Genomic DNA, 17,466 nt, shown 5'->3' with positions numbered 1-17,466 from the left:
TGCCCGGAAGTGGAAGAGTTGGGTCCTTTGGCAGTTGTAGTTTTAGTTTCCTGAGGAATCTCCATACTAATTTCCATAGTGGCTGTACTGGTTTATACTTCCACCAGGAGTGAGCAAGGATTCCCCTTTCCCACATCCTTGCCAGCATCTGTTATCATCTGTTTCCTGATGACGTGGGGGCTCTATTATAAACAGAACAATTTCCCTAGAAATTCATAATGTATGAAGCCTCAGAGAGAAAAGAGGAGATTCTCTGTCCCTATCTGAAGGGCTGTGGGGCAGATGTGCTCAAGAGGGTGAGTACCTCATCACAGGTGTTGAGGCTTAACAGCATCTCAACTGCAAAGTGAAGGCAGACTCAGTTCCTCCCTCAGGCTCCTTCTAGAAGTGTGCTGGCTCCTTGCCTTTCTTTCTGTTTGGTGTTAGTGTGAGTGGCCAGGTGTCCCACTTCTCCCTCTGAGCTTCTGTGAAGCACAGCCCAGGTGGGCAGGACTACCTGCATTGACTTTCTGCAGTTTCTCTGAGAATGACAAAGGCATAAAGCACAGGAATGCCTGGTGGCTAACACACCAGTGGCTTTTCACTTGGGCTGCTTGTTTGGTGTGTATTCATGTGTCATTGTGTCCATGTGTGTAAGGATATATGTAAGTGTGTGCATTCATGTGTATGAGTGTGCTTATATGCCTTAGGGTTTCTATTGCTATGATAAACACCATGACCAAAGCAATTTGGGTAGTAAAGGGCTTATTTGATTACACTTCCACATTATAGACCATCACTAAAGGAAATAATGACAGGAACTCAAGAATGGCAGGGACCTGGAGGTAGGAGCTGATACAGAGGCCATGGAGGGGTGCTGCTTACTGACTTGTTCCCCATAAGCCTGATTTCCTATAAAGTCAGGACTACCATCCTGGGGTAGCTCCATCCACAATGGATTGAGCCTTCTTGCATACAATTACTAATTAAGAAAATGCCCTACCGGCTTGCCTACAGCGTCATCTTATGGGAGCATTTTTCTAATTGAAGTTCCCTCCTCTTGGATGCCTTTATCTATTATCAAGTTTACATAAAACTAGCTAGAACAATGTGTGGATGTGAGTGTTCAAGCATGTGAATGTTGGTGTGTGTTCATATGTGTGTGCGTGTGTATGAATGTGAATATTCATGTGTATGAGTAGGTGTGTCCTGTGTGAATGTATGAGTATTCATGTGACTGTATCTTCATGTGTCTGTGTACGTGGGTAAATGTTCCTTGTATGATGTGATTATGTTATGTGGGTGTGTGTGATTGTATATGTCAATTTGTTTGTGTGTTTGTTTATTTGTGGTCCTAACTATTTTTGTGTTCCTACCCGCCTGTGTTCATGGGAAGCTAGAGGTCAACTTTAAGTGTTCTTTCTTGGGTGATGTCCACCTTGATTTTTGGGACAGGGTCTTTTACTGGCCTAAAGCTCACCAACAAGGATAGGCTGGCTGGCCATCGAGCCCCAAAGATCCTCCTGTCTCTGCCTCCACAATTCTAGAATTACCACCACACACCACCATGGATAGCTTTTTAACATGGATTCTGGGGATTGAACTCAGGTCCTCATGATTATACAGCAAGCATGTTACTGGCTGCGCCAGCCCTCCAGTCCTTCTTACGCTTTTTCTTATGTCCTGAACACTGTGACCTCAAGTTTTCGAACTTTTAATGAACTCCAAAGTTCTCCAGTTACAGTGTATATTTGGAATTCCCTTTTTACTCTGCCTCTTAGATGGAGGGGGCATGTCCGCATGGCTGCACTCCTGTCTCGTGAAATGGACTGAATTGGACTGTCACACAGGAAGGCTCTTGGTAATAAGGACTTGCCATTGCTAATTGCTGCTTGTGCTTTTGGGATTTGAGATGGAGCTTCATAGAATATGTCCAAGTACCTGGAAGGCTATTCTTGCCATAAGGATGTGGGTCACAGCTGCCAGTCAGAGCCATCTGCAGGGTAGGAATGAGGAGTGCAGGGAGAGCAGTCTCTTTGATTAGCACCCCTGTGACTCCCAAGTCAGAAGTACTCCCTAGCCTGATTCCAAGACTGTCTCTGGGGGCCAGGGAACTTCTTTGACGTAGAAGATGTAGACAGAGTCCAGATTCCAAAGTAAATCCCACGGGCAGCACTGAGGCTCAGTTCTGTTGACTCTGAGTTGGGATTCCTGGCCAAGCTGGCCAGCTTTTCCCCCAGGACCTATTGCTGGCTTCATATGGTTTTCTACTCTGCTTTGTGGGGCATCACCTGTCAGGACACCGCTGTGAAAGCATCAATCAACCAGGGCCCTTAGCTCTTTATCTTCACTGAGCATCTCCGGCTGCAAGGACCTCTGGTTCATAACCAGATGTATTGATCAGAGCTGTCTGGGGGCTGGCCCTAATGGATACCCTGAATAGAGTTAGCCATTAAGCACGGAGCTAAATAGTTCATTTTTTTTCCATGAGATGAATAAGATCACTCCAAGGAATATTTGGCATTGAAATCACAAGAGCTGAAATGCCACAGAACTTAAAAAAAATAAGTTTTCAGAATTGATTATAATATTTCTAAAGAGATTCTTTACCTTTTCACAAAATCAAACTTTGTACTTGGACTTGTCAAGCACCAGCGTTTAGAGAAGGCTGTTTTTATGGCTCTGTCTGATTAATGGAAAGAATCCTTTTCTTCACTGTAATAAAAACCAGGCTGTCTTACGGTGCCCTTCGAAACAGAAATCAAGAGATGATTTGAACAGAATATTAACACTGCTCTTTTAGACTTCTGGGTTTTCTCCTATTTTAATAGACTAATTTAAAGCTGATCTCTCTAAAATGCAATCTACATTTGTGGAAATGTGAGTGTTTATCACAGGGTTCGATGGTGATCCCCTGACACTCCTTATTCAGGGAGAGCAGAGGAGAGGCAGGCAAGCAACCATATTCTTTTGTGCACTGTGAGTGCTTGAATGAGCCAGATGGATGCATGATTAGATGAATTTGGGCTTCTCAGTCATTTTATTGCAGCTATTGTTACACTTTAGAAATCACAGGGCATCATTTTTAATTCGAGAACAGAGTGGCTCTTGTGTTTGGGATGTTTTCTCAGTTTCCAGTGATAAGGTCTCTTAGAATAAGGCCTTGATCTCAAAATACTGCATGGCTTCTTCTTTTACTATGCATCGAATTGCTTTAACCCAACCCTACAGGAAATCTTAACACTTCTGTTAATTATGGTGTTTCCCAGCAGCCATGAGGCCCTGAAGCTCAGCAGGCATCAGAATTACTTTAATACCTGTACCTTTAAAATCCCCTATGAGCCAGGAGCCTGAGCTGTACTGCTGGACCTCATCAGTTTTCTCCACCAAAATACTGTTCCTATCATTCCCCACTCTCCTGTGCAAAAGCCTTTTGGTATATTTCCCCTCTACCACTCCTTCTTCTCACAGTATTTTAATATCTCTCACACACTACAAAATCCCTACCATTCTTCATTGTGTGATCTCAGTCTCTGAGATCTACATGGTAAAATTAGAGAATTGGCTCCTACAAGTTGTCATCCTGACCTCCATACTCATGGAACACACACACACACACACACACACACACACACACACACACACAGAGGAGAAGAAGGAGGAGGAGGAACAAGAAGGAGAAGAAGCTGTGCTTCAGCTAAGGGAGAAAATGAGCTTCGTGATGTGACAGATTGTTCTAAAGGTCTTATTGTGACTCAAGAATTAGCCCAACAAACTTTAGATAACCAACAGCCTCTCCTTATAATTCGGGAATTATGAAGAACGTGTCTACAGGAAATTGAGTGTGTTTGGCCCAAGGCCAGACAGCCAGTAAGGAAGGGATCTAGGGACTGAATAAAAGGAGGTTGGTCCTGGCAGCCATAGTCACCATCATGTGTGCTCTGCATTTACACTAAAACCATTAATTTTTCTCTGACAGCTCTCTTCCCTGGGCCAATCCCCTGGAAATCCCCAGTGCTTACCACTTGCATTAATGTTTTTCAAATTATCCTCTTTGGAGTTCTTGGGTGCTATTGCCTCATCTTTGGTATTTCAAGAACTCCTTAGGAATATCATCTACAATGAAGATTTGAGCTGGGGATGTTGCTTAGAATGTTTTCTCAGCATCCAGGAAGACCTAAATTCCATCCTCAGTACCACATAAACTGAGTATGGTAGGTACCACACTCTTATAATCCAAACACTCTAGAGGTAGATGCAGGAGGGTCATAAGTTCAAGTCATCTTTGGCGACATCAATTGTTCTGTCAGACTATATAATGAGATCCTGTCTCAAAAAGAAAAGAAATACAATTTCCATTCTCAATATCCGAGAAAGAAAGATTTGAAAGTTCTAGGGGGGTCCTGATATTTAGCAACACTTTTGGTCACTGGTCATTGTCTTTTCAGCATCTCTGATGTTCTGGCTCTTGGTGGCCTCCTTCCACTGGAGAAGAATTGCACTCTGTTTGCCTGTATTTCTGGGCTACTTTCATAATGATTCTTTACCCTTGACAGTCAAAAAAGAAAAAAAATCAAAAAAACAACCAAAAAACAAAATGAACACCCAAACAAGCAACAAAAACAAAACAAAACAAATACCCACTAGCTACACTCCTGGAAACCATGGTGTTCCTTTCACAGAGTATCTTGACAATCATCTTCTGATTAACAAATCACCCGCAAATCACAAGCAAGAACTTTGTGTATGTACCATGCTTATACTATTTTACTTGCACCTTTCTTAATTAGGGTAATTACTAAAATATGTGCAAGGCAAGAATATTCTTAAAGTGAGGAACAATTTACAAATGGAAAACTTGCTAGAAAAACGTGATAGGGCTGGGGGTAGCTAGCTCAGTGGTAGCATGTGCTTAGCATGTTTGGAACCTTGAATTGGGTCTCCAGAACCAAAGATCCAGGTAGGGGTGTATTTACATTTATGCCAAATGTGTCTGTGCAATCCAATATATATTGCTAGATTTGACCAGATCAGCCTATGCCCTTCCTTCTTTAACTTTTAAAAAACTTTCACTTACTAAATCCTTGACTCCATCTGTACTGTAGACTGTGAACTTTCTAGCAATATAAGCAAACAAGTAAAGTGATCAGGGCCATGATTCCTCATGATAAAACACTGCGCAGGAGCTTGACCAAGACCCAAGATGAAGTTATGGAAATAATTTCACAGTGTCCAGTCATGGAGCACATCTGCTGTCACTTACCCACCATCCCCCTTTATATAATTCCTCAGTACAGTGGCAAAGCCAATGACACAAATGTAATCCATGGAAAAGACGCATTTAAAGAATATAGGCTGTAGGATGGGGGTCAGCAAACTATGGTATGTTGGTTAAACATATTTTTAAAAATATTTGCAATTGATTGATAGCGGGAAAGAAAAAATACTTGTGACACAACAAATTATACAAAATTCAAATTTCAGTGCCCATAAATTTCATCAACATTCATCATATTTATTTTCACATGACCCAAAGCTTTTTTGACTGTGTCAACATAGCATATAAAATTATACAAAATTCAGATTTCAGTGTCCATAAATATCGTCAATGTCCATCATATTTATTTGCACATGACATAAAGCTTTTTAGACTGTGTCAGCAAATTAGGCCATTGTGACAGAAACCATATGTTCCATAAAGCCTAAGTCTAGATTCTCTGGTCCTTACAAACAAAGCTTCCCCCTTGCTCTGATAAGTGAGAAGGGCTTCAGTCCTGTCTTTCTTGGCTGATCTTTGCTTGAGAAACAGGGGTAACAGGTAGCATGCCAAAGGAAAAGGTCCCTGACAAAAGTGTAAGAGAACAGGCCTTGTTTCTTCCTCTATTAATGTATCAACCTGTTTTGAAACAGACAGCTGAGCTGTGTGTGGGGACACTCCTCCATGCCAGAACACAGAGAGCTTCACGGAGTGTGTTCTATGTGTATGATAGCTGTGGGGGCACACATACACATGGAAGGAAACGAGCTGTTATACCAGCAGGATCAGTCAGCAGACATTGTCCTCCGTCTGTTACTTCATATCCCCCTTTTCCTTTGCCAACCAATTCTGATGGACAGGTGAGCAGCAAGTGCCAGAGGTTTAAGGACAATATATGTGGAAAACACAAACTACTTGATAGTCATTAATTGGATCTTTTTCTAGGAATGGTTGTGTTTCACATGGTTGGATTTAACTTATGGAATATTTCCCACATTAAAGGTCCATTTCTTTAAGTTGGAGAATGACTAGTTTATAGCTGAAGATAATTTTTTGACTCTATCCTTACATATCTGGGGTCTGAAAATTCACAGGACAGAAAAGTGGTAGATATGACTCAGTTAGCAACAATCATTTCTATAAATCTTGTCATGATGATAACAAATCTCACACAGTCTGGTATCTGCACATGTGTGTTCCTTAAAATGTGAACCGCAACCATCACTAACTAGGCTGTTTTCAGTTCACTGGAGTAAGCAGGTAGCAGTCTCCCAACATAGGTGTCAGTGTGACAACAAAAATCATATATATATATATATATCAGAAAGTTGGATAGGGTAGGATAAGATTCTGAAAGTCCAGAGAAGGCTGTTCTGGTTTTGTCAATATGTATTTAAAGATGTCACTGATAATTCACAGCTAGGAGATGCCTGCCTGCCTTGTGGACCCCTGGTGCTAACAGGATCCACTGGTTTCTGTAAAGTCCCTGCCTGTCATCAGCTCAGCAGTAGATGACACTGAAGCTCTGATGACCCCAGTAGTAACGTAAAAATAGCCTGTCTGGCATCTTTCTGCTTTAGTTCTAGACAAAAATTGTGAGTTTTTAAAAGTGGAATTCGATTCTTTTATGGTCTCTATATAACCGTGCACTAGGAGACAAACTTTTTTTTTTTTTTTAAAGAATGAGGCCAAGTTCCATCCTAGAAGACATCCTGTTCTTCTAGAAAAGCCAGTTAGAATTCAACAACTCTATAGCAGGTGAAACTGGCTCTGAAGCTCCAGATCAAACAATTTGGGAATTCTTGCTCTTTGAGAACTGACTTGCTTCATGCCTGCTATAGAAAAAGCCATTTCTGGAATAAAGACCCTCATCTCCTGAACGGGGAGCCCATTTATGGAATGAGAAGACCATCTTTGGAATGAGGAGCCCATCTCTGTAAGGGGGAGCCCCTTTCTGGAAACTAAGTTAGGAATATAAAGCAGAGATCCAGCTGCCAGCTGCCTGAGGCTCTGGCTGCTGCCTGCAGCACTGTTTTCCTTGAGGCTGTTTTCATAGTTGTCTTAGCTTGGGAGCTTGGTGTTTGTCCTCACAGTGGGAGATCCTACAGTCTTAGAGCAGAGGCTGGCCAGCCCATGACAGGGCCCTGACCTCTGGGAAATGAATGCATTTGGATGTGCTCCAACAGGCATAGCATTGCTGTTCTCTGATAGCAGGAGGGAAGTGACCAGTGTCCTTTCTTACCAGGCAACACACTGCAATGCAGGGACTTAGGCTGCTCATCTGAGGTCTGTCAACTCATCCAGTTGGGCTCCAGAGACTGTGGAAACAGTTGGGATCTCTTATCAGGAAAACTTTGTTACATAAACACTCTTAGCTATATAAGTAAAGCAAGAAAGGTTCCCCAAACACAGCTCTTCACAGACCCCAACAAACTTTAAGGACCTAGATGTTATGACAAACTGTGTAATGACTGTTAAGTGGCAGTGATGATGAACTTGAGTTGCAAAAGCAAAATTTCAGTGGCGTCCCAGCACACCTCTGCCCTAACTGGCTATTTATCACTCTATTCCCATGTCCAAAATCCAACAGCTAGCACTGGGATTATTTTATGGATGTCATTCTGGTTCTTGCAGCCCTTGGATCCATACAGAAATTTTTATCCAGGCACCAAAGTAGACAGTCGGGAAAGACTTGTCAAGTCTCGCAGCCTAGCCCTCTGCTCCTCTGATCCTATGGCATGTTCCTTCTGGGAATGTCTTCTTGATGCCCTGACTTGTTCACATTGGAATAATGCCAGCAACTTTATTCTTCTACTACAAATTAGTAACATATTCACATCCTGATTCTTAAAAAGTGTGTCTTGATCTATTCCGTCCTCCCTGGGAATTTTTGAGCCAGCCTGCTGCTGTGTCATGTTGACCTCCTCCATGGTGCTCCTGGGATCTTTTAGCTGGGGAAGTTGAGAGCTTCTTAGATTTCTGTTTCTTCAACATTATTTTGCTAAAACTTTGCTCAAAGTTTCTCTGAATGCTTCACCATTCATGTTTGGCTTCTGCACACCTATAAATTCCATTTATTATTTTCCCCAGACTCTTCACAGATAGTATTAATTGTGTGAGAAAGATGAAATGAGGTGCAGAGGAGACCTTCATACTCACTCTGAGTGAATGCTGAGTCTTGTGGATGGCTAGTCATCAGGAGGTACCCTGAAAGAGAAGAAGACTACTTAGCAGATGAAGATGCTGTCTTCCTGAGACCGGAGAGAGTGCTGTGGGCAGAAAATGCAGATTACTGGATGGGATCCATAACTTGAATGTATTTCCTTTTGGATGGCAACATTGCTCATCTCCATGGTGACATCTCTTCCTTGTTACCACCAACCCTCTTATCAGGACTGGAAGACATCCTTAAAATCATCTCCCTTGGCTTCTACGAGTTAGACAAATGACCTTAACCCTAGAGAGAGGACATGGGGACAGATGCTTTTACCAGGGTTCCAGGTAAGGCTGTTCTCCAGTGGACAGTAGGAAAAGCCTATGGAATTCAGCAAAAGGAAAATTCTCCCGGAAACAGCTGCTTTCACGAGTGAGCAGACAGTAAGGTGTGCTCAGTGTGCCAAATGGCAAAAAGAGCTTGCAGCATGAGAGAAGAAATGAAAGATAAACCTTCAATTAGTTTTCCTTTTCTGGAGGAAAATGGAAATTAACTTAGCATGCAACACCAAATTAAGTGATTTGACTTGGAAGCTGTAGTCATTAGCAACTTCTGCGATGTCTCCACTTCATAATTTATGATATTCATGTCTCTCTTTTGTAAGTACTAAAAAGTAAAGTTAGGGGCTGGCAAGGTGACTCAGGAGGTAAAAGTGTTTGCTGCCAAGCCTGATGACCTAAGTTCAGTCCCTGGAGCCCACCCTCATGGTGGAAGGAGAGATTAAAACTCCACAAGTTGTCCCCTGCCCTCCACACAAGTGCCATGGTGTGCACACACAAACACACACATATACATACACATATGCATACATACACAAATAAAAAAGATAATTAAACCACTTTAAAGTAAGGTTTTGAGACGGATGAACATCTGCTTAGTAACAGTGTCTGGTTGTTAATTTCTGGGCCTGTGTTACTGTTCCTAATTTGCTGTTGAGCTGTCCTGGATAATATTGCTGAAACATTGTCATTTCATTGCTGTGTATGTGAAAAGAGATTGTTAAAAAGTGTAATAGCTGTACAGTGAGACTCTTCTCTGCCATATGTGGTTTTATTGAAGGTTAAAACATGCTGATGATTAACCCTAAGCTATGACCCACTAGAAACAGTGAGTCAAAATAAGGGTGAGAAAATACACATTATCCATTTTGTTCCTTGAATACCTGAAGATCAAAAAGCCTACTTTATTTCTTGGGAACTAAGAATTATTCACAGAAATAAGAAATAGAACCAAGAAATGCTTCATAGTCTAGTTTATTGACTGAACTTCAAGATGCTTCTTAAGCAACTCATATTCTCAATGTCTTCTGTCCAGAAATCCAAATAATAAAGCAAGCCAATTTAAGCATCTATCTGAGAAATGTTCTAGACTCATAGAGGAACAATGTAGGGGTTGAATGGCAGGGAGGCCTCAAATGAGTCTAGCAAGTTCTGTGTAGAAATTTGCATGATGGGATATGATGAAGGTATATGTAGCTGGTTTTCATATGCCTGCTTGCCAAAACAGGTGCATATATCCTAAGTTCTCTTTGTTTGGGTCGTACTCAAGAGGTACAGTATGCCATGTACCCTTTGTTTCAGTCACACCCCTCCTTTAGGAACTTAGGCTATAGCTTGAATCATTTTTCTGTCACTACTGACTCTATGAGATATCTGAGTAGGTATACACTACTACACACATGTGCCCATGCACCTGTATGCATATGAACACACACACACACACACACACACACACACACACGAGCTCTCTAACCCCAGTACTCCTCAGCAGTGGGCAGACCCATTGGTTACCTACCAGGTAAATTTCACGTGCATACCTGGCACTCAGAAAGGTTTTTGAGAGATTGTTCCTAATTCCCCACATCCACAAAGTGTCTCCAAGTTGAATAACAGGAAGAAATATAAATATCTCTTGGCCAGTGGAGAAGACAGAAACAATAATAACTAGAGTCTGAAGGTATGCTTCAGTCCAGTAGCTTGTCTAATAGCTCTGTAGAGGGACAGGTAGGACCTGCGTGAAGATGGATTATGTTGGAATTTGATCTACTTTGTTGGACTCAAACCCCAGAGGAGTCAGAGATGAAAATATTTACTCAGCTGTGAATTTGGCGATAACTCATGCCTGTCTCATTTCCTAAGTCACTCTTCCATGAGTGTAAGGACAGCCATGAAGAACAAAGAGAGGAGACACACCAGGGTCCAGAAGATAGCAGTGAGGAATATGCAAATGAAGAAGTACAGAGAGGTGAGTTTAATTAGCCTGAGGTCTGTTGGCTGGGTGGAATTGTTCAACGTGGAGGGAGGGAGGCAGGAAGGAAGCACAGGCGACTGCTCCTTGGCAGGAAATGAACTTTCAAAATCTTCATTATTTTTTGGTTTTCCTTTTCTTCTCCTGGAGACCTTGCTGTCTAGCTTTGGCATCCATTCTTTCAGTCCCTTAAAGTGAGGCCACCTGTGAATGTTGAGGACATATGCTTTGAATCTTCTCAGAAGTTCTGCTTAGACTTAAGAAAGCTTCACTGGAATGGAATCTGCCCAAAGACCTCCAGCTACTAGAAGTCTATGACAGGAGTAGACAAAGGCAGTTTTTAGGCTGAGAAATGACCTTGTTCAAGGACAATTGAAAGCCAGGCTTATTTGATACCTAGTGCATCTCCAACATGGTAATTCACTTTAACTGAAGACTACTATATTCAGGAGGATATTTCATCAATTAGTATACACTTGTATCTAAATTATACCCCCGTCCGGCCTTGGTGAAGGGGATATCGGGAAGGGCTGTTCTGCCATCTACATGTTGATGACCAAGAACACATCATTAACACTCACACACAACATTTGTAGAGATTGGCTTCATGAAGCAAGCTCCAGATCTGGAAGCTTGCCATGAGGACATGGGGACCCCAGATGTGCACACTGATACTCGCTAGGCTTGGCAAAGCTGTCTGAGTCAAAGGAATGAGAAATGCCCTACATCTTCTTGCTGCCCCATTGTCTAATGAAGTTCCATACCCTGATTGCCTGTGTTTATCCCCACTTTGAAAAGTTTAAACCAATATGGATGAGAACTGACAACTGACAAAGTCTTAAAACTGTCAAAACAGTAAGAGCAACAAAAACAGTAAAAAAAACAAAAACAACAAAAAATGTAAAACCAGTTTGAGCCCCATAGAGAAGGCCCAGCTTTGTGCTTTATGTCTGATTCTAACACATACTCTCAGAAAGCTAAAAGGCCCCAAAGCACAGTGTGATCAAATGCCTGATATTTAGAGAGCAAAACAGCCAGTGCCACCTGAGACTGGAAAACACCTATCGAGGGCCTATGGTAGCCCAGATGTCCTTTCTCTGGGATGCTCCACTAGAACATACTTGTGTTCTAGTAGATTTGCATCCTGTGCTGTCACATAAATGCATAGGTTATACTTGTGTGTTGTAAGTATTCCTACATGCAAGCATTGTGTGTGGAGAGAGGGGACAACCTTAACTGTCATTCTTCAGGGCCTGTCTATATCATTGGTTTTTGGTTTCTGCTTATTTTGTTTGTTTGTTTTGGTTTGTTTTTTTGAGACAGGGTTTCTCTGTGTAACCCTGGCTGTTCTGGAACTTGCTCTGTAGACCAGGTTGGATTCAAACTCACAGAGATAAGCCTGCTTCTGCCTCCCAAGTGCTAGGATTAAAGTCATTGGCCACAACTGCTCAGGTATATCATTGTTTTTTTTTAATTTAAGATTTATTTATTTTTATTTTATGCATATGAATATTTGCTTACATGTATACATGAGCACTATGTCTGAGCCTAATGACCACAGAGGCTTCAAGAGGTTATCAGGACCCCTGGAACTGGAGTTACAGACAGTTGTGAGCTGCCATGGAGTACCGAGAATCAAACCTGGGTCCTCTATAAGAGCAGCAAGTGCTCTTAACCACTGAGCCAAATATCCAGCCCCCCCATCCTGTCTTTTGAAACAGGATGTTTCATTGACCTAAAGCTGGCTGATTAGGTTAGGCAGGCTAGCCAGTGAGCTTCAGGGATTCTCCTGTCTCTACATCTCTGGCACTAGGACTACAAGTACCTGTCATCATGGCTTTTTATACTATGGTTCTGGGTATCAAACTCAGGGTCTCATGCTTGCAAGGCAATCACTTTGTAAACTGAGACACTCTGCCCCATTCAGGCGACTTATGATAGATATTTAAAGTTCATTCCATAGAAATCTTATAAATAAAATACATTTTTGTTCCTGGGTGGTAAAAGGAAATACCTTCAGATCCTGGTAAACATCCTTTGCTCACTCATAATTTCATTTGATTTCTTGGTTTTCCTCCCATATCTAGACCCACCTGTTTATTTGTAAAAGCTCATTAAATGCCTGGAATCTGCACAGGCCGAGCAGTTGCAGAGGCGGGGGAGGGACAGAGGGGACAAAGGACTTTCCAGGCTTGTCTTCTGTTCAGGAAAGCTGTCATTATTTTTCTTTTAGAATTTTGAGCTCGTGTGAACCAACCCCTCTGTTTCCACATCTTAGACTTCTGAACTATCCTCCATTTTACCAGGAGCTTCTAATTTCCTTTCAATATGCATTTTTAACAAGATTTGGTCCATTCTTAAGTACCCCCACTCCATCTTCCAGTCAAGTACTTCTCGAATCTGTGAGAAAATGTGTAATGGAGTTTCATATGATTTTAATATTTGAAAGATTTTTAAATTTTAATTTTTGAGAAGATTATATATCACACAGTAAAATATTTAAAGGCTATATATGAAAAGTAAACCCTTCCCATCTCTGACCCTTGTCCAGCTTCCAGTTCTTTCTTAAGCACCCTGGAAGAGACCAGCACACACTCAGTCCATGCTCAACAGTCTCCTCCACACTTCCCCTTGCACAGTGTGGCACACACTTCTGTGTTTTATTTTGTTCACACTCCTGAATGTGGCAGAAGATGTTCCCCATTGGTATATATGGAAATACGGTCTTATTATTTTTATAACTGTACTCTTTCCCACCGTATGATAATATTGTGATTTATTTTAATATCCCAGCATGGATGAATATTTAGACCACTTTTTAGCATTTTCCTCTGACCTGCAATTCCGCAATCGCAGTGCAGCTGTGCTGGCTGGTTTTGTCAACCTAACACAAGCCTTGACATAGCTGGGAAGAGGGAATCGCCTGAGAAAATGCTTCCTTCAGATTGGCGTTGGGCAAGTCTGTAAGTCATGTCCTTGGTTAATGATTGATGTGGGAAGGACCAGTTTACTGCAGCATTGCCACCCCTGGGAGGGTGGTTCTGAGTGGTATAGGAGAGTAGGCTGAGAAAAGCCATGAGGGTCAAGACAATAAGCAGGGCTCCTCCATGGTCCCTGCGTCACTTCCTGCCTCCAAGTTCCTGCCTTCAGTACCTGTATTGGCTCCTGTTGATGGTACACTATAACCTGTAAGCCAAATAAGCCCTTTATTCTTCACATTGTGTCTGGCCACGATGCTTATTACAACAATAGCAACCCAACTTAGACATTTGGCAAACTACCTGTAGAACAAGGTATCAGAATCAAAACTTGGGCAAAGGGAATCTAAGCATAGTTGATGTTGATACATTTTGCTCAGTATCCCTGCAACAGGGTTTTCCCAAGGTATGCTCCCCACCCACAGATATGTTGAGGGGGTGCCCTCCTTCCTCAGCTGTGCAGTTTACAAAGAGAGGTATGTCTGCTCAGCATCTGCCATTATGTCTTGCAATCAGGAACGAAGTGAGTCTTGTAGATATCAAATATAATTAAGGGCACATTAGAGTTGCTTTTGAAATTAGTTGGTGTAATGTGCCTCCACTCCTTTCCCCAGCTGATTAACTGTGTACTTGATAGCCACACCTTCCCTGAATTCTTGAGGAGTCAGCCCACAGATCCTCTGCCAGCTACTCCAATCCACACAAGAGACTCTGGTTCAGACAGATAAAGATCAATAATGTAAGCCGGATGTTGTTTTATTAAATAAGTATTTAAGCTGCGGTTTTGTCTCTCAAAACCAGTACAATGTTCAACAAGGTGGTGAATGTGGCAGGTGTTTGCTATTGCTGCCTGTAACTGTCTGCTCTTTTGATGTTGGCTCATACTCAGGTAATTCAGACCCGGACCCAAATGGCCCTGCCTACTCTAACAAGTCAGTGCAAGCTAGAAGTGGCTTCAACTGCTAATTTTAGAATCAGAAATTTTTGAATCTTCATGGAGTCACTATTTTATAATGAGTCTTATAAGTGATTACATGCATGCACAGGCGTGAATAGACACACACACACCTCTTTATAGTATATGTCTCCCCTGCTCCCTTTGATTTTGTTATCTCTGTGTCCAATGTCTTCTTTGAGCGTAAGTGGCCATGTGAATTCCTGTGGCTTCTCCTGTTCATTTGCCTCAACACTGACATCTCTGGATATAGGTATACCATTAATGGTCAGGGTTTCATTGATAGAATATGGCAGCTTATGACATAAGAGCCTCATAGCATGGACTAGCAAATTTCAAATATGGAAGAATTAGCATTATAAAATGTTTTGTCCAGTGCTGGGGTCTAGAGTTGTTGGTAGAGTTCTTGCCTATCTTTCAGGAAGCTCTGGTTCAATCCCCAGTACTACATAACCTGGGCGTGGTGATATAAGCCTCTAATCTTAGCACTTAGGAAGTGGAGGCAGGAAGAGCAGAAGTTCGAGGTCATCCTTAACTAACAAGCAGAATTTGAGGTCATCTTCAGCTAAAGCAGATCCCATCGCAAAGAAATTTTTAAAAATATTACTCATAAAAATGTTTAACATTCCTTAATCTAAAACCAAAATTGAAGGTGTTTTGATTTTATTGACATGTGAAAAGCAGTCAGCATCAGGCAGTAAAGCTTCCTTGCTTCTAAGTGTCAAACAAATGCTGTTCACAAAGGAAAGCAGCAATGATCCATGGCATTTCATGGCAAGGCAAAACTGAAATCCTTTTTCCTATTCCTGTTCTTTATGGTCAACTTTCTTCTTCCCATTTTTTCCTCTCAAACTTACCTTTTAGTAATTGATTCTTTGTTCATAATCACTTATCCTATTAAAATCAGATTGTGAAAATTCCACATTAACTTGTCTCACCCCAAACCAGTCACTCCTCCATTGCTCCCCAAGGAACTCAGAGCATCCTTCGTGCCTCCATCAGTGCTTCCCTCCTCCCCAATCTGTCAGTCACTATAGCTTGGTGGTCTTATTTCTTACGCACATCTGGAGTCTAACCACTTGTGCCCATCTCAAGGGCATCCTCCAAGCTGACCTGGATGAAAGCTTCCTGCCCCCAACAGGCTTCTCTACACTTGCTGCTGTCCCTCTCAGGGTTCTTTACTTTAGGACAAACACAGTAGACATATTTTTTATCTCAGGCCAAAATAAGTGAACAGGTATGAGACTCACAAAAGAAAAAAAAAAGATGTGAAATAAAATCTCTCAAGATATTAGGTATCAAGCCAAAGGGTTAAGAAAGACAAAGATAACTGGACCAAAGGAAAGTAATTATGTGCCATGTTTAACTTAGCTCAACTTGTAGAGATGGTTGTCAGTGACGAGGAGCTATATAGAGTCCAGTGGTATGAGGTGAAAGAAGGAGAACGAGGATGTTAGTGGGATCCAGATGTTTGTACATTACACAAAAAGGTATCAGAAAGGGGAGCACTACCAAGAGAAAAAACCCTGGAGATCTTGGGTATCTGTCCTCCTTAGGAACTCAGCTGGATGGAAGTCAGTGTGTTGCCACTGAGGAATGGCCCCAGCTTGAGGAAGAGCCAGTCTAAAGCTTATGAGGGGAAACACCCACAGCTCCAACCAGGTGCTGATTAAGCCCTTTCCCAGAGTGAAACATTTTGTAACTTTTATCTCTTCAGGGACAGTACTCAGAGGGGTTCTTGCCTAAGTAAGGAGGAAAATTGTCCCCAGATGTAATGTGTGATTGCTCCAGCTGGACAATGCTTAAAGAGCAAGACCCAAAAGAATCAAACTGTGCCCAAGAAATCAGATTACAATTCAGAAAAAAATCTTGAGAAAACTGATAGTTATACAAAACTATGTAACAGCCAACAATATAAGAAGCATGATATTGGCATCCAACTGAAATTAGCAGTTAAGGGGAAAAATCAAGAAGGTAGAACACATCCAAGTTGATTAATTTTTAGAATTTACTCAGTTCACAAAAATGATAGAATTCATAGATACAGACATTAAAATAGTTATGGAAGCTCCATTTGTGCCCAGAGAACTGGAAGAAAGAGTAAACATTGAAGATAGAGAAAATGTGCAAACCAGAAGTCAACTGTAGAGATGATACCTACAATGTATGATGTGGTCAGCAGCAGATTCAACACCACAGGTCAGTGAACTTGAAGACATGGTGATAGGAACTATCCTAAACAAAACACAGACAAAAACAAAGACTGGACAACAAAGGCATCGGTGAACTAGGGCTCCAATGTCAGAATTACAATACATATGTAATGTGGTAGGGTAAAAAATTTAGCTCAAGAAATAATGTCTAACATGTTTACAAACCTGATTGACTTAATGTATAAACCAACAACCAGGAAGATTTTTTTTAAAGTTCAGAAATCATTAGAGAAACTACAAGTTACAACTAGCTTAAGACTAGTAATAAATAGAATTGAAAACAGAGAAAAGGACATGTTAAATATAGAGGAATAAAGGAAAATGTTTGTTCCTCAGCATCAGAGCAAGTGAAAAGACACAGATCTTATTTCTTAAGACTCTTAAAGATTCAAACTGCCCACTTAGATTCTTCACCAGGGACATACTATTCTTCAGAGATGCTCAGTAGGAACCATTCAGGAGACAAAGCCAGCATGTTCAGCAGCACATTTGGACTTCAAGACAGTTAAAGGAATCTCTTCACACAAGGCAAAGGATTCCAGAAGATTCCAATCTGCACAAAGGAAGAGGCAGCCCAATGAATGGCAAGGAGGAGGCTGACAAAGCCACCATCTGGAAAACTT

Source organism: Phodopus roborovskii, unplaced genomic scaffold (genome assembly GCF_943737965.1).
Source record: "Phodopus roborovskii unplaced genomic scaffold, PHOROB, whole genome shotgun sequence".
Lineage (NCBI taxonomy): Eukaryota > Metazoa > Chordata > Mammalia > Rodentia > Cricetidae > Phodopus > Phodopus roborovskii.
Note: the sequence above shows the minus strand (reverse complement) of the source record.